General features: G+C 46.6%; 2 protein-coding genes across 4 annotated transcripts in view; one reads left to right on the forward strand and one right to left on the reverse strand.

Moving 5' to 3' along the window:
- Positions 1-14,648, reverse strand: part of LOC122930795 (phosphatidylinositol N-acetylglucosaminyltransferase subunit P-like) — a 35,121-nt gene extending 20,473 nt beyond the window's left edge. The window contains exon 1 of one of the 2 annotated variants that reach the window (XM_044284391.1): positions 14,610-14,648. The gene's annotated coding sequence lies outside the window, so the exon portion shown is untranslated. Of the gene's footprint in view, positions 1-2,804; positions 2,829-14,609 lie in introns of those variants that run through there. The other variant, XM_044284392.1, reaches the window with a different exon arrangement.
- A 297-nt stretch (positions 14,649-14,945) lies between these two features.
- The window catches only part of LOC122930794 (E3 ubiquitin-protein ligase TTC3-like), a 176,760-nt gene continuing 168,528 nt past the window's right edge, over positions 14,946-23,177 (forward strand). For both annotated transcript variants that reach the window (XM_044284388.1, XM_044284389.1), the window contains exon 1: positions 14,946-15,169. The gene's annotated coding sequence lies outside the window, so the exon portion shown is untranslated. The remainder of the gene's footprint in view (positions 15,170-23,177) is intronic.

The raw sequence follows: 23,177 nt of genomic DNA on the forward strand, positions 1-23,177 counted from the left end.
GTGGCCTTCACAAGGAAACTTCACACCGGTCCTACTCCGGGATTATGGTGTTTGGTGACATAATGTACGGTAGCCAGATCTCAAAGTGAGCGGCCAGCAGTGGATCTTGATGATTGGCATGTCCAAGTGCATTCAGAGTGGCAGAGCATTCCTCAGACAGAAATAGGCTATTAATATTCTACTCCCGAAAAACCCCTTTCAGTCTAAGTTTTCACTGTCTTACTATTAGACAAGATTGTTAAATCTCTTAAAATATACTTATGACAAAATATACTTTTAGTAAAAAAAATATGAAATCCAAGTAAAGCCAAAAAAGTTAAATACATTAAAAAAAATAATGAAAAAAAAAATGTTTTGCCTTTCCCATCCCGAATTATATGAATATGATTATTAATTATATGAATAATTAATTAATAAAAAATTAATTAAAAATAAACACTAATAATGTAAAGTCTACACCATGACCCAAAATAGCAGGTGTAGAAATTACAACTATTCCTTTAAAAAAAAGTTTCATAAAAAACAAGACTTCATACACTTAGTTTTTGATTTTTAGTTCAATCTGGTGTGTTGTGGAAGGGGTTAACATAGCACCCTGCCTTCTTCTGTAAGTGCCCTGTATGGGGCGGAGGAGGGCGGCCTGCGCATGACATGTGTCCTCTGAGAGTGACCAGTTCAGGTGTAGGTCAGCATAGCCCTATCTAAACTAGGGCAGGTGGTGAGTTACTGATGTCCCACTCCATGACCAGAAACAAACACTTCATTTTCACATCGCCTCCAGTCCTGCTGTCAGCAGCGAAAAGTGACATTCACATTCCTACAGGTGAACATGGCAGAGGTTGAGCTAAGTTCAGTTCCCACAGACGAGACCTGTATATCATCTATAAGGAGGCGTATATTAAGGTCACTGTACACCGAATGACCATTGTTGGCCTCATTCAGATGGTGCTAATGCAGCACAGTCCTGGCCAGGCCGCGGGTCTAAGGGGTAATGATGCAGCACAGTCCTGGCCAGGCCGCGGGTCTAAGGGGTAATGATGCAGCACAGTCCTGGCCAGGCCGCGGGTCTAAGGGGTGGTAATGCAGCAGAGTCCTGGCCAGACCGCGGGTCTAACGGTGGTAATGCAGCAGAGTCCTGGCCAGACCGCGGGTCTAAGGGGTAGCAATGCAGCAGAGCCCTGGCCAGACCGCGGATCTAAGGGGTAGCAATGCAGCAGAGTCCTGGCCAGACCGCGGGTCTAAGGGGTGGTAATGCAGCAGAGAGTCCCCACCAGGCCGCGAATCTAAGGGGTGGTAATGCAGCAGAGAGTCCTGCCAGACCGCGGGTCTAAGGGGTGGTAATGCAGCAGAGTCCTGGCCAGGCTGCGGATCTAAGGGGTGGTAATGCAGCAGAGAGTCCTGCCAGACTGGGGGTCTAAGGGGTGGTAATGCAGCAGAGAGTCCTGCCAGACCGCGGGTCTAAGGGGTGGTAATGCAGCAGAGAGTCCTGCCAGACCGCGGGTCTAAGGGGTGGTAATGCAGCAGAGAGTCCTGCCAGACCACGGGTCTAAGGGGTGGTAATGCAGCAGAGTCCTGGCCAGGCTGCGGATCTAAGGGGTGGTAATGCAGCAGAGAGTCCTGCCAGACTGGGGGTCTAAGGGGTGGTAATGCAGCAGAGAGTCCTGCCAGACCGCGGGTCTAAGGGGTGGTAATGCAGCAGAGAGTCCTGCCAGACTGGGGGTCTAAGGGGTGGTAATGCAGCAGAGAGTCCTGCCAGACTGGGGGTCTAAGGGGTGGTAAAGCAGCAGAGAGTCCTGCCAGACCGCGGATCTAAGGGGTGGTAATGCAGCAGAGAGTCTGCAGCGTCCCACATATGTGTGAAAATGGGACACTTCAAACATTTGAATAAATATATGTATTGAATTTCAATGTATGGTATTCTTTATTATCTAGCTGGCAAGTTCATTTACATCCATTCGCCCCTAGGTGGTGCTGGCACCACATAGTATATATAGTGGGGTGTGTCTAGCTTAGGCCTCATGCACACAACAAAAAAAGTCTGTTAAAAATGGACACACTGTCAGTTTTTCATGGCCATTTTGCATCAGTGTCTGCATCCATTTTCTGTCCGTGCGTCCGTTTTTAATGTCAGTTTTGCATCTGTTTTGGATCAGTTTTTCATGTCCCTTAAAAACAGACATAAAAAATGTATGAATTTGATCGGCAGTTATTTCTAGACCCACCCTTCTGAGAACACCCACAGGATGGTAGGCCCCTAGCTAAAATAATGTCCCCTGTAGTGTACGATTTATTTATTTTTTGTTGCTGCCCCCAGCTAAAATAATGTCTTCTAAGGTGTAAATATTTTTTTTATAGTGCCCCCAGCTTTAATAATGCCCCCATGTAGACCCCAGCTAAATAAATGTCCCCCACGGTGTATATCAGGCCTCCTCCAACTGCGGCCCTCCAGCTGTTGCAAAACGACAACTCCCAGCATCCCTGGACAGCCTGCAGGTATCGTTGAAGAAAGATCCCAGCAGACGTGACTTTCAATGCTCTTGAAAATTTATTTGCACATAGCAATATGTCCCATAGAAAAGGACGCGTTTCGGCTCAATTGCCTTTTTCAACAGGTAGATGTACATAGCTAGTAGCTCGTATATATATACACACATCAATGATTAAGGAAAGGAACCTCCCTGTGATGTCAACGCCCAAAAAGGGGCGGTACATGCAGGTTAACATAGTAACAAAATAGACAATCAAAAAGGAGACAATCAAAAAAGGCGGAACGATATCAAAACACATAATTATTTGCTAAATACCAGTGCAGCAGAGACATTCCTTCATTATGTAGTCGATGTCTAGAAAATAATAATGATATAAAGAAATTATAATACAGAAAAAATATATTTATAGCAATAACAAGTAATAAAATTTTTTGAAAATTTGGAAAATATTTGGATGGTAGTCAGAAGGCACTGATTAAGTTCAAATATGCATAATTTCATAGTCTCTATTAAGACCCCTTGGATGCAGAGTGTCAAGGGTGTGAATCCAATAGGCCTCACGGCGCAAAAGAAGTTTTTTAATATCACCACCCCGCCTGGGTCTAGTGATCTGCTCTATGACTTGAAATTTTAGTTGTGCTATTGTGTGATGATGTTTTTCAAAATGAGAAGGAACAGGTAAAAGAAGATTCTTGGTCCTAATGGTGGATTTGTGTTTTCCAATGCGATCTTTTACGCTCTGTATTGTTTCTCCAATATATAGCAACCCACAAGGACACTTTAATAAGTATATAACATTGGCTGATTCACATGTGAAAAAGCCATTAACTGGGTATGTCTGTCCAGTATGTGGGTGGTATATATTGGGCCCTTTAATTACGTTTGAGCACTGGAAACAATGCAGACACGGAAAAGTGCCCTTCCGCTGTGTAGCCAGTACTCCCTGTTTGAGGGTACCACGATTACTTCCAATATCCGCCCGTACTAACTTATCTCTATAACTTTGATTTTTCTTGTTACAGATGAGAGGTGGATTCTGGAATTCTTCAATCTGGGCTCGTCACACATCTGAACCATGCACGCACTGGCTTACAGTTCACAGTCACAAGTGATAATTACACGGTTAGCTTCCTGGACACAAGGGTAATCAAAGATTCAAATGGTAACCTTTCTATTGATTTATTCCGTAAGGAAACAGATAGGAATAGTATCCTCCACTTTACCAGTGCCCATCCACCGTCTCTAAAACGATCTATCCCTAAGTCCCAATATCAGAGAGTTAGACGGATTGTGTCTAATCCTTCAATACGGGAATGTAGAATACAGGAGATGACCAAGAGATTTGAAGAAAGAGGGTATCCATTATCCATCCTAACAAAAACCCTTCAGGAATTAAAAACCCCTTGTAGCTTTGATAAAGAAAAAGAACACGATAAAGGCTCACGGGTGGCGTTGGTTCACAAGCACCACCCATTTAATTCCAAACTAGACAATATTGTGAAGAAACATTGGTATTTGTTGGGAAAAGCTTATCCCCAGATTGAAGAATTCCAGAATCCACCTCTCATCTGTAACAAGAAAAATCAAAGTTATAGAGATAAGTTAGTACGGGCGGATATTGGAAGTAATCGTGGTACCCTCAAACAGGGAGTACTGGCTACACAGCGGAAGGGCACTTTTCCGTGTCTGCATTGTTTCCAGTGCTCAAACGTAATTAAAGGGCCCAATATATACCACCCACATACTGGACAGACATACCCAGTTAATGGCTTTTTCACATGTGAATCAGCCAATGTTATATACTTATTAAAGTGTCCTTGTGGGTTGCTATATATTGGAGAAACAATACAGAGCGTAAAAGATCGCATTGGAAAACACAAATCCACCATTAGGACCAAGAATCTTCTTTTACCTGTTCCTTCTCATTTTGAAAAACATCATCACACAATAGCACAACTAAAATTTCAAGTCATAGAGCAGATCACTAGACCCAGGCGGGGTGGTGATATTAAAAAACTTCTTTTGCGCCGTGAGGCCTATTGGATTCACACCCTTGACACTCTGCATCCAAGGGGTCTTAATAGAGACTATGAAATTATGCATATTTGAACTTAATCAGTGCCTTCTGACTACCATCCAAATATTTTCAAAATTTTCAAAAATTTTTATTACTTGTTATTGCTATAAATATATTTTTTCTGTATTATAATTTCTTTATATCATTATTATTTTCTAGACATCGACTACATAATGAAGGAATGTCTCTGCTGCACTGGTATTTATCAAATAATTATGTGTTTTGATATCGTTCCGCCTTTTTTGATTGTCTCCTTTTTGATTGTCTATTTTGTTACTATGTTAACCTGCATGTACCGCCCCTTTTTGGGCGTTGACATCACAGGGAGGTTCCTTTCCTTAATCATTGATGTGTGTATATATATACGAGCTACTAGCTATGTACATCTACCTGTTGAAAAAGGCAATTGAGCCGAAACGCGTCCTTTTCTATGGGACATATTGCTATGTGCAAATAAATTTTCAAGAGCATTGAAAGTCACGTCTGCTGGGATCTTTCTTCAACTATACGTGGAATTAACCTTATCCCTGAGCGGCGTGCATTGTAGCGTGTGCCGGCCGACTTCTCTCTACAGCCTGCAGGTATCAGCCTACAGCAGGGCATTGTGTGAGTTGTAGTTTTACAACAGCTGGAGGGCAGCAGTTTGAGGATGCCTGGTGTATATAATCTTTTTAACCGCCCCTAGCTTTAATAATGCCCCAATGTAGGGCCCCATCTTAAATAATGTCACCCATAGTGTGTGTGTTTTTTTTTTTTTTAGGGCCCCCAGCTTTATAATGTCCCCCATGGTTTATATCAGGCATGCTCAACCTGCGGCCCTCCAGCTGTTGTAAAACTACAACTCCCACAATGACCTGCTGTAGGCTGATAGTTGTTCGGGCATGCTGGGAGTTGTAGTTTTGCAACAGCTGGAGGGCCGCAGGTTGAGCATGCCTGGTTTATATAATGCCCCTATAGAGTCCCACAGCCCAAAAAAAAACCACCTTATCCACTTGCTCGCTCTGCAGCAGTCGCTTCTCTCTTCACAGAATGGGACCTGCTGAAGGTGCACAATGACGTCACTGCGCGCTCCCACGTGGTTACGTCACCACGCAGATCGCAGGTCCTTCGGCAGGTCCTGCTCAATAAAGAGAGAAGAGACTGCCGTTCTGCAAGTAAGTGGATGAGGTGAGTTTTTTTTTAACCCCTAAATGGCCTGTGTACCCGTTTTTAACGGCCGTTAGACGGGTGCACTCCTGTCAATCAGCCGTTAAAAACGGTCCCATTGATTTCAATGGGGTCCGTCCGGCCGTGAAAACGGCCAAAAATAGGACATACCCTATTTTTTGACGGACGCTATTCACTGGCCGTTAAAAGAACGGCCATGTGAATAGCCCCATAGACTTTCACTGGTGCTAAAAATGGCCGTGTGACGGCCGTTACTTAGACCGCCGTCAAACGGCCATTTTTCACTGTCGTGTGCATGAGGCCTTACAGCAGAGTAGAGAAGAATGTAGAGAAGGAAGTAGTGTGAGAGGAGGAGAAGCAAGCTCATGGAGGAGAGAGACAGGCTAAAGTCACCATGTAGATGTGTTCCTTTCCTCTGGGCCCTGATCAAGCCTAGAGGAGATAACTACAGCAACCAAGTACCAGACAGTGAGTCTATGTACAAAGATGCAGAGAGCCTAGCGAGGGTAACAGCTAAACACAGCTTATGGACCTCATTAGCACAAGTGACCAGGAGTAGCTTTCCGAGTGCCTGGACACAACTGGACAGTTGATAAGCAGAATTATCTTTATCACTAACTAAACCTTCCGGGTAGTAGTGGCTGGTGTTCCCTGCAATCTTCCCATCCACTGTACGCTGGCCCAGGGAGGCATCTGCTAACCATGAGTACATGAACTATTGCACCCATCGGCCCACCGTTAGCCTCACGTGTGTTCCCCCTTTGGTTTGGTAGCGTTACAAGTCCCCGCCAGGCCGCAGGTCTAAGGAGTGGTAATGCAGGAAAGAGTCCTACCAGACCACGGGTCTGAGGGGTGGTAATGCAGGAGAGAGTCCCGGACAGGCCGCAGGTCTGAGGAGTGGTAATGCAGGAAAGAGTCCCACCAGACCACAGGTCTAAGGGGTGGTAATGCAGGAGAGAGTCCCACCAGACCACGGGTCTAAGGGGTGGTAATGCAGGAGAGAGTCCCGGACAGGCCGCAGGTCTGAGGAGTGGTAATGCAGGAAAGAGTCCCACCAGACCGCGGGTCTGAGGGGTGGTAATGCAGCAGAGAGTTCCAGTCAGACCGCTGGTCTAAGGAGTGGTAATGCAGCAAAGAGTCCCACCAGACCGTGGGTTTAAGGGTTGGTAATGTAGCAGAGAGTCCTGCCGGACCGCGGGTCTAAGGGGTAGTAATGCAGAAGGGAGTCCCACCAGATGGCGGGTCTAAGGGATCAGTTTTCAGAGGAAGCCGTGGCCTCCTCACAGCTCCACAGCACCATAAATTGTACAGTGGCTGTGCTTGGTATTGCAGCTTAGCCTGATTTACCCTGAGCAGAGGCCATGTGACCAATGTAGGGTGATGTCACTGGTCTAGGAAATGTCCTTAATGCTCATAGACCGCCATGGCCTCTTCGTGCAGCTGATCCAACACCCAGGACCCCTGCCGATCTCGTATTGATGACCTATCCTGAAGATAGGTCACAAATATGAAATTCCCACATAACCTTTTTGATTCCACTGTGGACAACCCACAAGGTTTACACCACTTGTGGCCATACCCTTATAGATTTTTTGACTTGTCCACGTAGGGAAGCCCCTTTAAGTGTGAAATATTTGAGAAATGAGTTTCTTTTTCATTCTGAGGCCTGGAGGGATTTATCTCCGGAGGTCACAAGTATCTGAACTGCTGGCCTCCGCTTAATATCTGCGAGAAGCGGCAGCCATTTTTTCTCCAGCGCAGGGGTCAGCCGATGATGGGGACAAAAGTTATGGTCTGGTAATATCTGATAGTGACAATAGCTGAGGGGAATGACCTCTCCATCACCGCTCACCGCTCCTGGACTTCATTCATCTCAGGCTCATCACTCAGTGAAGCCTCCTAATGGCCTCAATAAACACTGCAGTTTTCTCACTTTTACTTAGAGAGAGGACAGAGAGGAGCACAATAGGAGCGCAGCGGGATTTTACTTGTTGATACGTATCTGTCATTGGCCGAGTGCACATGAAAAATAGGCTGTCACTTTAAACAGGACTACGCCATGTCTCCTGGGTAAGTGGGGGTGCACAGCTATAGATAAGATCAGGTACACCACATGTGTCAAACACAAGGCCTGCCGACTTGTTCTCTGTGGCCTGTCGGTGAGGCCCGTCATATGTGTGAGCGGTTAGTGCCGTTCACTGCAATGGCAGTGCCCATATTTGTCTCCCACAGCCACAGTGCAACAGCGCTTCCGAATGCGTCAGGACGTTCTGCGCGGTGCACAAAATGGGCGCCGCCTAACCCATAGTGCCGCACTGCTGCCTCCTCCTCCTTGTTCTATATCACTATATACATATTCCTGTGTTTAGTGATAAGGACCATGCTGGTATAACCTGGGTATCTCCTGTATATAATTATATATGTACAGCTGGTATAAGTTAAGCATCTTCCTGTATACAGTGATATGGAGCATGCTGGTATAACCTGGGTATCTCCTGTATATAATTATATATGTACAGCTGGTATACGTTATACATCTTCTTGTATATAGTGATATGGAGCATGCTGGTATAACCTGGGTATCTCCTGTATATAATTATATATGTACAGCTGGTATAAGTTATACATCTTCTGTATATGGTGATAAGGACCATGCTGGTATAACCTGGGTATCTCCTGTATATAATTATATATGTACAGCTGGTATAAGTTAAGCATCTTCCTGTATACAGTGATATGGAGCATGCTGGTATAACCTGGGTATCTCCTGTATATAATTATATATGTACAGCTGGTATACGTTATACATCTTCTTGTATATAGTGATATGGAGCATGCTGGTACAACCTGGGCATCTCCTGTATATAATTATATATGTACAGATGGTATAAGTTATACATCTTCTTGTATATAGTGATATGGAGCATGCTGGTATAACCTGGGTATCTCCTGTATATAATTATATATGTACAGATGGTATACGTTATACATCTTCTGTATATGGTGATATGGAGCATGCTGGTATAACCTGGGCATCTCCTGTATATAATTATATATGTGCAGCTGGTATACGTTATACATCTTCTTGTATATAGTGATAAGGACCATGCTGGTATAACCTGGGCATCTCCTGTATATGATTATATATGTACAGCTGGTATAAGTTATACATCTTCTTGTATATAGTGATATGTACCATGCTGGTATAACCTGGGCATCTCCTGTATATAAGTATATATATATCTAGCTGGTATAAGTTATACATCTCCTTGTATATAGTGATATGGACCATGCTGGTACAACCTGGGCATCTCCTGTATATAATTATATATGTACAGCTGGTATAAGTTATACACCTTCTTGTATATGGTGATATGGACCATGCTGGTATAACCTGGGCATCTCCTGTATATAATTATATATATACAGCTGGTATAACCTGGACATCTCCTGTATATAAGTATTTATATATAGCTGGTATAAGTTATATACCTTCTTGTATATAGTGATAAGGACCATGCTGGTATAACCTGAGTATCTCCTATATTATACAGAAGATGCCCAGGTTATGGACGCCTAACGGGCATAGTTACATTTACACAGTGGCAGAATTACTAATGATGTGGCCCTGAGTGTGACACCCCTGAGGCAAACAATGCCTTCTATTTAAATTCTCTATAATGGTGCAGACGGAGGGGCAGCGGCCGAGGCCGGACGCCGAGCACCTGCATACTGCCAATGATTCCGTTTGGCGATTCACATAGAAGCTCCAGAGTCTTCCGGCAGTTTGCATACAATAGTGCCAACCATATATAAGTAGTCAATGAATGGCACCTGCTCTAGCGGTGCCCATACAGTGATGACAACATCATAGCAGCACCCATAAAACAGTACCAGCCGTGGTGCCCATTATAAGTGCCAGCGTCTGCTATAATGCCACATGTTCTTTTCAGCGACTCTTTGCTCTGGCTAATAATCAGGGCGTTCCCCCTCTACGTCACCCCCAGATCTCACAGGGCATATGGATAGTTGCTGTCTATTTAGGAGGAGAACGCCCTTAGTCCACCTGCTCCCGCTGGGGATTACACTCAGTTTTTCTGTGCGGAATATTGTGTGGAAAAACCGCAGTGTAATACAGTACCAGCAAAGTGTACGAGATTTCACAAATTTCGTGGATTTTGAAATCCGCAGCATGTCAATGCTTTGTGAGAGTCTTTTGGGTGGATTTCACCCTTTTCAACGCCTTAAAGGGAACTTGTCATCAGGAATTTCCCCGATGACCCCAGCACAGTATCTTGTAGGACTAGCTCAGCGGAATGCAACAATACCTTTCACTTTGCGATCCGTTGCTTCAGCTGGGAGAAAAAGGACTTTTAATCCATATGCAAATGAGCAGTTAGGTGCACCAAGGGCGGGCCCAAGACACACTGTGCACCCTTGCTCCTCCTTCTTCCTTTGCCAACCCCTCCTTCTTGATGGAAAGGTCCAGATTCCTACTTAGTCCTCTCGCCTGGTCCTGCCAATCAAGGAGCGGGAGGGGCCGGTGAAAGAAGCAAAAGGAGCAAGGTTGCACAGAGTGGCTTGGGCCCGCCCTCGGTGCACTTAACTGCTCATTTGAATATGGATTAAAAGTACTTTTTCTCAACATGAAGCAACAGATTGCTAAGTCTAATGTATCATTACATTCAGCTCAGCTAGCCCTACAAGGCATTGTACCGGGTGTATCAGTGATTTCCCTGCTGACAGCTGCTGGTAATGATGCCAATCCCGGCGCCTCACTGGTGCCTCCTTTTGGGTTCACAGTCGCATAAGAAAAGAGAATGATCAATGTCTGATGGAGTTCAACCTATAAGCTGCACTGGCAGGAATACCGCAGCCCTTTCACTGCTGTAGCGACATATATATAGGTGCCGCCATGCCTGGCACCGCAGCTCTGCCCAGTACCAGACACAGCTCCGCAATGCAGCGATTCTGCTGTGCCAAGAATTCCCTACACATCTGATAATGCCGGGCCTCCATATAGAGGCCACAACTACAGCTGATAGCTAAAGGCTTTCTGCTGAGGGCTACTCCTCCATGTGTTCTCAGAAGGAAGAGGTGAACAAGCCGCTGCCAAACACTTCGGGGGCAACTTACCTCCCGTAAGGACAAATGATCAGGCATGTTGATTTTTTAAGTAGCCTGAACCTGCTATGTTTATGCACTTTTAGGACACAGCAGTGACCATCACTGTAGATCAGGTGCCCGGGTTTCTTAGGGTACTTTAACACTTGCGTTGTGAAGATCCGGCAGGCAGTTCCGTCGCCGGAACTGCCTGCCGGATCCGTGTGCAAACGGGTAGCATTTGTAGACAGATCCAGATGCGGATCCTTCTAACAAATGCATTGAAACACCGGATCCGTATCTCCGGTGTCATCCGGAAAAACGGATCAGGTATTTATTTTTTTGCATTTTCAAAAGGTCTGAGCATGCGCAGACTGGAAAGCCGGATCCGTTTTGCCGTAACACTTGGTCCCAGATCAATAATGCATTTCAATAGAAAATAATGCCGGATCTGGCATGCTGCGGTATTTTCTCCAGCCAAATACCGTACGAGTGACTGAACTGATGCATCCTGAACGGATTGCTCTCCATTCAGAATGCATCAGGATAAAACTGATCAGTTCTTTCCGGTATTGAGCCCCTAGGACGGAACTCAATACCGGAAAACTTTAACGCAAGTGTGAAAATACCCTTACAGCAGCCAATCTGTGTCCTGACTCAGTACGGTATCAGGTCATAGTGCACATAGGAGCACGCTATCACCCGACACTGCGCAGACGTCAGGTCACATTGCAGAGCGGCAGAGTGGACGCGCTGTACGGAGCTGGGGAGGTAATTTGTTTTATTTTTTGGTGCTGAGGTCTGCAGGGATTGAAGGATGGAGAAGGGGAGGTTGATGTGAGGTCTGCAGGGATCTGAGGGAGGGAAGGGGGGCTCCTGGCCTTTAGGGACTGATTTGAGGTATGCAGGGATCTGTGGGGAGGCACATGAATTTTGGGGTCTAATCTGAGGTCTGCAGGGATCTGTGGGGAGGCACATGAATTTTGGGGTCTGATCTGAGGTCTGCAGGGATCTGAGGGGGATGGCACATGAATTTTGGGGGTCTGATCTGATGTCTGCAGGGATCTTAGGGAAGAAGGTTTAGGGGGCCCCATGAATTTTGAAGTCTGATCTGACGTCTGCTGGATATGATGATTTGGGGGGCCACATGAATTTGGGGTCTGCCATCTGATTTAAGGAATGGTGGGGTGGGGGTTATAGAGAGCGACATTACTTTGGGGTTTGATTCTGGGGCCTGTATGAATTTGTGGTCTAATCTGGGGTCTGTGTGGTCTAATCTGGGGTTAATTTTCGTGTCCGTCAGGAGGTCTGGATTAATTTGGAGGACTGGTCTGGAGTTTGATGCCTAAAGTCTGCTTTGGGTCCCATCATTTTCTAGTTCTGTGGTCGTGTGTTTGGCTCTTTTATTTTGGCAGTACAGTAATTGGGGGCATTGGCAGCACAGTCGGTACAGTCATGTGGGCACATGGGGCAGCAGCCGGCACAGCATTGATGAACGCTACGGCATGGCAGTGTCAAAGGGGCAGCTGGATGGGGGTTCTTTGCTATAGAGGGTGGGGGTGGACTGCAGTCAATGAGCCAAAGACAGAGGTGTAACCTGCATCTCTTGGGCCCTAATGTAAAATATGTAACAGCCTCTATCTGCACAGTGCCATTTATTAATCCGGGTGTCTTCTTATGTAGCAGAGGGGGCTGCACATGATGGTCTGGACCAAATGGAGAAGGAAAGTGAAGAACTCAAATCCATGGAGAAGTCGTAAGTCACTGGATTTACATTTAGTATACCTGTGACTGCTTCTCAGAAAATATATTAAAGGGAACCTGACATCAACTTTATGCTGATCTCACTGAGGGCAGTATATAAAGTAGTGACAGAAATGCTGATCTCAGCTTAATAGTAAGTGGCTGCCGAGAACCAGCATCATAATCATTGCAGCCCAGGCCTTGAAAAGAGTCAAATCTACCTGAGAAGAGTCCTGGTTATTCCTAATCTCCTGCTCTCTCGCCCATCTGCTGATGATTGGCAGTTCTCTCCTAGACAGAAAGAGAGAAAACTCGGTAGAAGACTGTCAGTCATCAGCAGGTGGGCGGGAGAGCAGGAATTCATGAATAACCAGGACTCTTCTCAGGTGGCCGGGACTCTTTTCCAGGCCCAGTCTGCAAGGATTGTGATGTTGGTTCTCGGCAACGAACTTACTTTTAACTCATGAGTGACACATCGCTGACATCAGCATTTCTGTCACTACTGTATATACTGCCCTCAGTGAGATCAGCATAAAGTTGATGACAGGTTCCCTTTAAATCTCTTTATTAGAAAGTAGGGTCAGTGTGAATTGATTCAGGGGAGGGGGCACAATCTGCCTTGCCCAGGCCCTGTACAGTTTAGAGGACAGGAGGCCCCAGGGAGCGGTGACTATGGCCTTTACCATCGCCGCTCCTTGGTCCTCTTCTGCAAGTATCTTCACCGGTGTTATTGGCATTTTGTTATGAGAGGATAGTCTAGTTATGCTTGACCCCTTAAATGTATAGTAATATTTTGAGGTATTATCGGTAATTTCGTAGTGTCTTCGCTGCATACAGCGTCAGGACATAGTGCAGCGCTGCCAACCATTCTGCCCCTAGTGTATTTTTTTTGAAAACCAAAATATGGTCGCTAGTAGGGATGAGCGAATCGACTTCGGATGAAACACCCAAAGTCGATTCGCATAATACGTCATTTGAATACGCTCACTCCGTACAGTATTACAATGTATTGGCTCCTATGAGCCGAAGTTATTACTTCGCGAAGTCTGGTGAGGCTTCGCATAATAACTTCATAAATCAATTTATACTGTAAAAAAACATTTCCCGAACTCGGGTTCGGTTCCAAGTGGTCCGAGTTCAGGAAATGTTTTTGTTTACAGTAGATATTGATTTATCACAAGATAAATCGCGAGACATTCGCAAAGTAATAACTTTGGCTCATAGGAGCCAATACATTCTAATTAGAGATGAGCGGATTTCATATTTTGAAATTCGTTTGCGCTTCGTTTGGTGGTAAAAGCAGTTACCACGGACCATAACGCAATTCTATGACGGAATGCCTTTAGAGGCATTCCGTTATTCATTCCATCATTATAGAAGTCTATGGCCTGCATGAATGGATCCGTCCAGTTCCAGTATGCAGGAGAGGACTTCTATTATGACGGAATGAATAACGAAATGCCTCTAAGGGCATTCCGTCATAGAATTTCGTTATGGTCCGTGGTAGCGGAATCCATAACGCGATTCTTCGATAACCCGAACCCGAACTTTAGACGCCGAACTTAAAACACAAGTTCGCTCAACACTATTCATAACCCAAACCTTGTACGCCGAACTTGAAAACAGAAGTTCGCTCATCCCTAATGGTCGCCCTACCTGTACATTCCTGGCCCGGTCTTAAAAATCGCATGGGGAAAAAAGCTTCGGCTGAACGAAGTGCGGCGCGGCCTCCCATTGAAAATAATAGGAGATGGTTTCAGAGCAGATTCGGCCTGATTTTTGACATAGCTGAAGCCAAAATCCTCCATATCCACAGCACAACCACTGATTACACTTCTGCCATGTTTCTCTGGTGCAATGTAGGGGACATGAACACACACACTGCACTTAGGGGGCTACCAAAACCCAATTTTCAAGGAGGAGGACCTGCACCTGCCCCAAACCAATTCTATTTTATAAGGATTACAGAATTAATTGGAAAGTAAATGTAACAGCCTCGTCTCACAGTGACAGTACAATCGTGTACTCACGGTTTGCAGCACTTCCTGGAGTGATGCTATTCACCGTGACGCCGGCAGGTGGCGCTAACATGGAACGCAAACTGCCATTCCGCACACTGACAAATGTGCGGCTTCCTGTACTGATGTTCACCATCCCGCCAGCAGATGGCGATAGAATGACGTCCAAACAGCGATCTGTTTTCTGTTGTTCACCACATCACCGGTAGATGGTGCCAGCGTACAACGCAGCCGCTGCAGCTAATAACATGCTATTTACCACTGCAGCGGCAGATGGCGCTAACATATCGAAAACAAAGCCTGTATCAGCTGCAATTTCCTACTCGCCTGCAGGTGGCGCCAGTGGGGACCAACCATAGGAAAATGCGTTTGAGCAATGACGTGGATTGTCCTTCCGGTGCATGTGGTTGGGAAATGCCGTCTGTGGCCACACCTCATCCCAGTGCAGCCTCCCGCTCGTCGTCATCACATCGCGTCCGCCAGAGCCTGCTCTCTGCTGCTGTTTACGGAGCTTCTGTGAGGGAGGGGGGCAAGGGGAGGCTTCAGCCCCTGCTTGTGTCACCTTACTGTAGGTGAGTGTCCTACCCGGGGGATGATGTGCAGAAGGCTGGGGGCGGCCATATGGGGGGCAGAGGGTGGAAGGTGCCATTGGTTAGCATGCAGGCGCTGCGGTACATTGTATCAGGCACATGGCTTCCTCCAGGAGCAGCAGATACTTTGTTACATTGTATCAGAAGTCAGCGCCATCTGTTACAGGACCTCCTGGCCTTCCCCTATACCAGGCATGTCCAAACTGCAGCCCTCCAGCTGTTGCAAAACTACAACTCCCAGCATGCCCTAATAGCTGTAAGCTCTCCAGGCATGCTGGGAGTTGTAGTTTTGCGACAGCTGGAGGGACGCAGTTTGGACATGCCTGCCCTATACACATGCATGCTTGGCTGGGCTGAGCATTAATGTCTTCTCAATGGTAAGAGCGTAATAAGCTGTTCCCGTAAGAAAAAAAAGATCAGGCATCAAAATGTCAACATCATCATCTGTCGGGGGAGGGATGGTACCAGGGGCGTACAGGCCATACGCATGCTATAGTCAACCGGTCCTGCCGAAAACCACTTTTACGCTTAAAGGGGTATTGCGTTTTGTTAGATGTTAGTCCCTAACCACAAATGAGAATAGATGGGGGTCCCTAAGAGTCGCCCAAAATTAACGGAGAAGCAGGTTTGGCAAGTGCCCTGTTGGAGAGGCGGTGCACATGGCCGACCTGCTGCTCTGCTCATTTTGGGGAGGACCTGAGAGGTATGGGTTCTCATGATCTGTTTTGAGACCCCCCACCAATCTAATAGTTAACTTCACAAACAATCGACAGGGCCGGTGCCAGCACCCGGCATTCCCGGGCAAGTTCTGGGGTCCACTGCTCCTGGGGGGGCCCACTGCGCTGCTATGAGCCCTTCCATCAATACAGATGGAAGCGCTCATTGCTGGAGCGCAGGGAGATGCGGTCATTTCATTCACTAACTGCAGCTCCAGGGGTGTAGCTATCATGGAAGCCACTGCTTCGGGCCCTGAGGGCAGAAGGGGCCCAGGAGCAGGGCCGCAGCGTCATAATGGAGCAAGGAAACATCAACAGCATGCAGAGCCCGGGTGCTGCTGTCCCCCTTACAAGCTCCTGTGCTGCAGAGCTTCACACACAGGAGCTGCTGCCTGAGGAGGAGAGAGAGACTCAGGGCTGGAGCAGCAGTGTGAAGACTGTCTGTGAGTGAGTCTGCTGCACTGTGACTGTCTCTTTTCTGTGGGACAGGAGGGAGGGGGGTCAGGGAACTCTTCAAGCTGCTGCATGCTGTAGTAGACCAGCACCTTCATACTACTAAGGCCTCATGCACACGACAGTTTTTTTTCATGGTCCGCAAAAACGGGGTCCGTGATCCGTGACCGTTTTTTCGTCCGTGGGTCTTCCTTGATTTTTGGAGGATCCACGGACATGAAAAAAAAGTCGTTTTGGTGTCCGCCTGGCCGTGCGGAGCCAAACGGATCCGTCCTGAATTACAATGCAAGTCAATGGGGACGGATCCGTTTGACGTTGACACAATATGGTGCAATTGCAAACGGATCCGTCCCCATTGACTTTCAATGTAAAGTCAGGAGTCCCTTTACTTTCACACTTGCGTTCATATAATGCAGACGGTGGCTCCGTTCAGAGCGGATCCGTCTGCATTATATTGTTAAAACATTTCTAAGTGTGAAAGTAGCCTCAGACGGATCCGTCCAGACTTTACATTGAAAGTCAATGGGGGACGGATCCGTTTGAAAATTGAGCCACAGGGTGTCATCTTCAAACGGATCCGTCCCCATTGACTTACATTGTAAGTCTGGACGGATCCGCTTGCCTCCGCACGGCCAGGCGGATACCCGAACATAACTTGAAGCGTCCCCATCACCATGGGAACGCCTCTACGTTAGAATATACTGTCGGATATGAGCTACATCGTGAAACTCATTTCCGACAGTATATTCTAACACAGAGGCGTTCCCATGGTGATGGGGACGCTTCAGGTTAGAATATACTGAAAAACTGTGTACATGACTGCCCCCTGCTGCCTGGCAGCACCCGATCTCTTACAGTGTGCGCCCCCCATCGACCCCCCCTCCCTCCCTCTATTGTAATAAATCGTTGGTGGCACAGTGTGCGCCCCCCATCGGCCCCCCTCCCTCCCTCTATTGTAATAAATCGTTGGTGGCACAGTGTGCGCCCCCCATCGGCCCCCCCTCCCTCCCTCTATTGTAATAAATCGTTGGTGGCACAGTGTGCGCCCACCATCGCCCCCCCCCCTCCCTCCCTCTATTGTAATAAATCGTTGGTGGCACAGTGTGCGCCCACCATCGCCCCCCCCTCCCTTCCTCTATTGTAATAAATCGTTGGTGGCACAGTGTGCGCCCCCCATCGGCCCCCCCTCCCTCCCTCTATTGTAATAAATCGTTGGTGGCACAGTGTGCGCCCACCATCTCCCCCCCTCCCTCCCTCTATTGTAATAAATCGTTGGTGGCACAGTGTGCGCCCACCATCGCCCCCCCTCCGTCTATAGCAGTAACAACATTGGTGGCAGTGTGCGGCCTCCCATCTCCCCCCTCCCCCCCCCCCCCCGATCATTGGTGGCAGCGTAGTTCCGATCGGAGTCCCAGTTTAATCGCTGGGGCTCCGATCGGTAACCATGGCAACCAGGAAGCTACTGCAGCCCTGGTTGCCATGGTTACTTAGCAATAGTACAATAGTAGAAGATTCATACTTACCTGCTTGCTGCTGCGATGTCTGTGACCTCGCCGGGAGCTCCTCCTACTGGTAAGTGACAGTTCTTTAGCAATGCGCCGCACAGACCTTTCACTTACCAGTAGGTGGAGCTCCCAGCCGGACACGAACATCGCAGCAGCAAGCAGGTAACTATGAATCTTCTACTATTGTACTATTGCTAAGTAACCATGGCAACCAGGACTGCAGTAGCGTCCTCACACATTTGGGCCCCTAAATTGCCAGGGCAGTATAACTACGCCACAAGTGACCCCATTTTGGAAAGAAGACACCCCAAGGTATTCCGTGAGGGGCATGGCGAGTTCCTAGAATTTTTTTTTTTTTGTCGCAAGTTAGTGGAATATGAGACTTTGTAAGGAAAAAAGAAAAACTGAGGTTCATTATTCTGAATGGAGGGCCACTGGCAGGTCATTATACTGTGTGGGGGGCCACTGGAGGGGGTCATTATTAGTGTTGATCGCAAATATTTTAATTGCGAATTCTTATCGCAAATATTGGCACTTTGAGAATTTGCGAATATCTAGAATATATTGCTGGATCTTCGTAATCGCGAATATTCTAGATTTTTTTTTTTCATCAGTACCCATGATCCCTCACTGCTTCTTGCTCGTGGGCCAATCAGAAGGCTGCATTATCTTTGACTTTAGGATTTTTGCAATCAAGAAAATAATGACTGGAGATCACGAATTGGCAAATATGACGAATATTTGCGAAATAGCCCGAATTCAAATATTGCTCCTGCCGCTCATCACTGGTCATTATACTGTGTGGGGGCCTCTGGGGGGGTCATATACTGTTTGGGGGGGGGTCATATACTGTGTGTGGGGGGTCATATACTGTGTGGGGGGCCACTGGGTGAGTGGGGGGGGGGTCAATATACTGTGTGGGGGGCCACTGGGGGTCTTTATATGGTGTGGACACTGGAGCTGTCATGTATCAGCCCTCTGGTGACAGTAGTGAATACAAATGTAAACAATAATAAATATAAAAAAATCTGGGTACTTTCACACTAGCGTTTTACTTTTCCGGCATAGAGTTCCGTCACAGGGGCTCTATACCGGAAAAGAACTGATCAGGCATATCCCCATGCATTCTGAATGGAGAGTAATCCGTTCAGGATGCATCAGGATGTCTTCAGTTCAGTCGTTTTGACTGATCAGGCAAAAGATAAAACCGCAGCATGCTACGGTTTTATCTCCGGCGAAAAAAACTGAAGACTTGCCTGAATGCCGGATCCGACATTTTTTCGCATAGGAATGTTTTAGTGCCGATCCGGCATTCAAAATGCCGGATCTGTTCTTCCGGCCTGTCCGCATGACAAGCGGAGAGACGGATCCGTCCTTGCAATGCATTTGTGAGACAGATCCGTATCCGTCTCACAAATGCTTTCAGTCTGCGGCAGATCGGCGGATCCGGCGGGCAGTTCAGACGACGGAACTGCCCGCCGGATCACACTGCCGCAAGTGTGAAAGTAGCCTAAAATGTTAATATAAAAATGTCAAAATCTGAATATAAAAATGTTAAACAATTAAAAATAAATATAACATGTAAAAAGGCCATACTAAATAAAAATTATAAAGCTGAAATATAAAATGTGGAAAATTATGGTTCTAAGATTATTTAATCTCTACTTTGTCATGTATCTTCAGTGCTTATATATGATTTTTCATATGGTGGTTTTGGAGGTCAAATGTGCAGTAAATCTGCCTAGTCACACCATGATATTGGATGCGGGGCCTTTCGTTTACAGCTATAATTCTATTTTTTTTAGGCCTCATGCACACGACCGTTGTGTTCATCCGTGGCCGTTGTGCCGTTCCGTTTTTTTTTCGCGGACCCATTGACTTTCAATGGGTCAGTGGAAAAATCGGAAAATGCACTGTTTTGTAGCCGAGACCGTGATCCGTGTATCCTGTCCTATTTTTTTGACGGACAACGGTTCACGGACCCATTCAAGTCAATGGGTCCGTGAAAGAACACGGATGCACACAAGATTGGCATCCGTGATCCGTGGCCGTAGGTTACTGTCATACAGACGGATCCGAAGATCCGTCTGCATAAAAGCTTTTTCATAGCTGAGTTTTCACTTCGTGAAAACTCAGATCCGACAGTATATTCTAACACAGAGGCGTTTCCATAGTGATGGGGACGCTTCTAGTTAGAATATACAACGAACTGTGTACATGACTGCCCCCTGCTGCCTGGCAGCACCCGATCTCTTACAGGGGGCCGTGATCTGTACAATTAACCCCTCAGGTGCTGCACCTGAAGGGGTTAATTGTGCTATTATAGCCTCCTGTAAGAGATCCGGGGCTGCCAGGCAGCAGGGGGCAGACCCCCCTCCCTCCCCAGTTTAAATTTCATTGGTGGCCAGTGTGCGGCCCCCCCCTCCCTCCCTCTATTGTAATGATAACATTGGTGGCACAGTGTGCGCCCCCCCCCCCCCGGCCCCCCTCCCTCCCTCTATTGTAATAATAGCATTGGTGGCACAGTGTTCGGCCCCCCCTCCCTCCCTCTATTTCATTAACATTGGTAGCAGTGTGCGCCCCCCCCCCCTCCCTCTATTGTTTTAATACATTGGTGGCAGTGTGCGGCCTCCCCTCTCTCTCTCCCGCCCCCCCCAGATCATTGGTGGCAGCGGAGTTCCGATCGGAGTCCCAGTTTAATCGCTGGGGCTCCGATCGGTAACCATGGCAACGGGGACGCTACTGCAGTCCTGGTTGCCATGGTTACTTAGCCTTAGCAATAGTAGAAGATTCATACTTACCTGCTGGCTGCTGCGATGTCTGCGTCCGGCTGGGAGCTCCTCCTACTGGTAAGTGACAGCAATGCGCCGCACAGACCTGTCACTTAGCAGTAGGAGGAGCTCCCGGCCGGACACAGAGATCGCAGCAGCCAGGTAAGTATGATGCTTCTACTCCGCTGCCACCAATGATCGGGGGGGGGGGGGGGGAGAGGGGAGGCCTCAGCCTGCCACCAATGCTATTATTACAATAGAGGGAGGGAGGGGGGGCGCACACTGCCACCAATGCTATTATTACAATAGAGCGAGGGGGGGCGGGGGCGCACACTGCCACCAATGCTATTATTACAATAGAGGGGGGCGGGGGGGGGGGCGCACACTGGCCACCAACGAGTTAACTACAGGAGAGGGAGGGGGGGGGGGGCCCACTGGCCACCAATGAGTTAAAAACAGGGGGGGGGGGGGTCTGCAGGGGGCAGTCATGTACACATTTTTTTTTTTTTTTTTGTATATTCTAACCATGAAGCGTCCCCATCACCAACGCCACTGTGTTAGAATATACTGTCGGATCTGAGTTTCACGATGTAGCTCATATCCGACAGTATATTCTAACATAGAGGCGTTCCCATGGTGATGGGGACGATTCAAGTTAAAATATACCATCGGATTGGAGAAAACTCCAATCCGATGGTATAAAAGAACTCCAGACTTTACATTGAAAGTCAATGGGGACGGATCCGTTTGAAATTGCACCATATTGTGTCAACGTCAAACGGATCCGTCCCCATTGACTTGCATTGTAATTCAGGACGGATCCGTTTGGCTCCGCACGGCCAGGCGGACACCAAAACGACTTTTTTTTTCATGTCCGTGGATCCTCCAAAAATCAAGGAAGACCCACGGACGAAAAAACGGTCACGGACCCCGTTTTTGCGGACTGTGAAAAAATACTGTCGTGTGCATGAGGCCTTAAGTGCAAAAATATTACAAAATAGCGCTACAATAAAATGAATCTAATGCTATAATGTAAAAAAGATATAAAATAAAATTAAAGGTTAGTTCTACAATTTGAACAGTCTAATGCTATGGTAAATGAATTTTTTTTTTTTAAATAAAGTGCAAAAATATTGAAAAATAACACTACAATAAAAGTAATCTAATGTTGAAATAAAAATGCTAAAATAAAATGTAAAAAGATATAAAGAGGTTTTTTTATAGTCTGATAAGAGCTTGATAGAACCTTGATATCATTTTATTTGTAAAGATATTAAAACGTGTGTTCTGACTAGATCCTATTAGGACATGTGCTGGCATGCTTTGACAACTGTTTAGCTTTAAAGGGATTCTGTCACCAGGTTTTAGCATATTAAGCTGTCACCATTGCCATGTACAATAAACTACCTTAATTTCCTGATGTGGTCGTCTTTTATCGTTTCATGGTGTCATTTTGATAAAAAAGCAATTTTTTATTATGCAAATGAACCTCCAAGGTGCCCAGAGGGGCGTTATTCTTCTTCTCTTGAGCCCAGTAATGCCCCCTGCAGTGCCCAGCCCGCCTTAATTTCCAGCCCTAGCACGCCTCCTCATCAAGAAATATCCTCCAACAGCTGAGGTGAACGCCGCCGCCCCCTCCACTACATCATCTAATACATTACAGCTAAATCCCTGGCTTCTTCCTTTCGGCCGGCGGAAATCTCGCGCAGGCGCAGTAACGCTGACTGCCTGCGCCTATGCGATCGTAAAGCTCCTGAAGGCAACAGCCTCAAAAGTGTCACTGGGCATGCAGTAGATACATAATCAAAGTCTATAAATACTGTCTTCTGTTACAAATAGTTACATACAGCGATGCTGGTTTTATACGCCGTGGCAAAACATGGTTATAAAATTACTTATCAATATTTATAATATTATTAACCCCCTTCCCGACACATGACATACTACGTCATGGGAACCACTGTGTTCCCGCAATTTGAAGTAATAGTACGTCATGGTGATCGCCCGGGCATCGGGGCCCCTGCTGTATCCTCCGGCATCGCTGTAAAAGCCGAACTATGCCGGACGATTAACCCCTTCTATGCCGCGCTGACCGCGGGAACTGCCTTCTACGGGAGCCGAGGAGATCCAGCCTCAGGCCCGGTCTCCTAGGCAACCTGTTAGTGTATGACTCAGTGTCATACACTAACAGGCGATGCATTACAATATGTACTAAAATATCATTATTCCGGCTTCAAAAATGCTATTATTGTGTAAAAAGTTGAATAAATAAGAAAATGTTGACATTAGGGCTGCAGTAAACGAATATTTTTGTAATCGAGTATTCTATCGATTATATTTCTCGATTCATCGAGTAATCTAATAAGAAAAAGCTACTTAAAATAACGTACGTAATTAGGTATGTATAAAGTTATTGGTTTGAAGGGGTTAATGACTTTATACATGCCTAATGCCAAGATGCTTCCATTAACCCCTCCAAACCAATAACTTTATACATGCCCATTGGGTTTGGAGGGGTTAATGGAAGCACCTTGGCATTAGGCAT

The sequence above is a fragment of the Bufo gargarizans genome, chromosome 3 (genome assembly GCF_014858855.1).
Source record: "Bufo gargarizans isolate SCDJY-AF-19 chromosome 3, ASM1485885v1, whole genome shotgun sequence".
Lineage (NCBI taxonomy): Eukaryota > Metazoa > Chordata > Amphibia > Anura > Bufonidae > Bufo > Bufo gargarizans.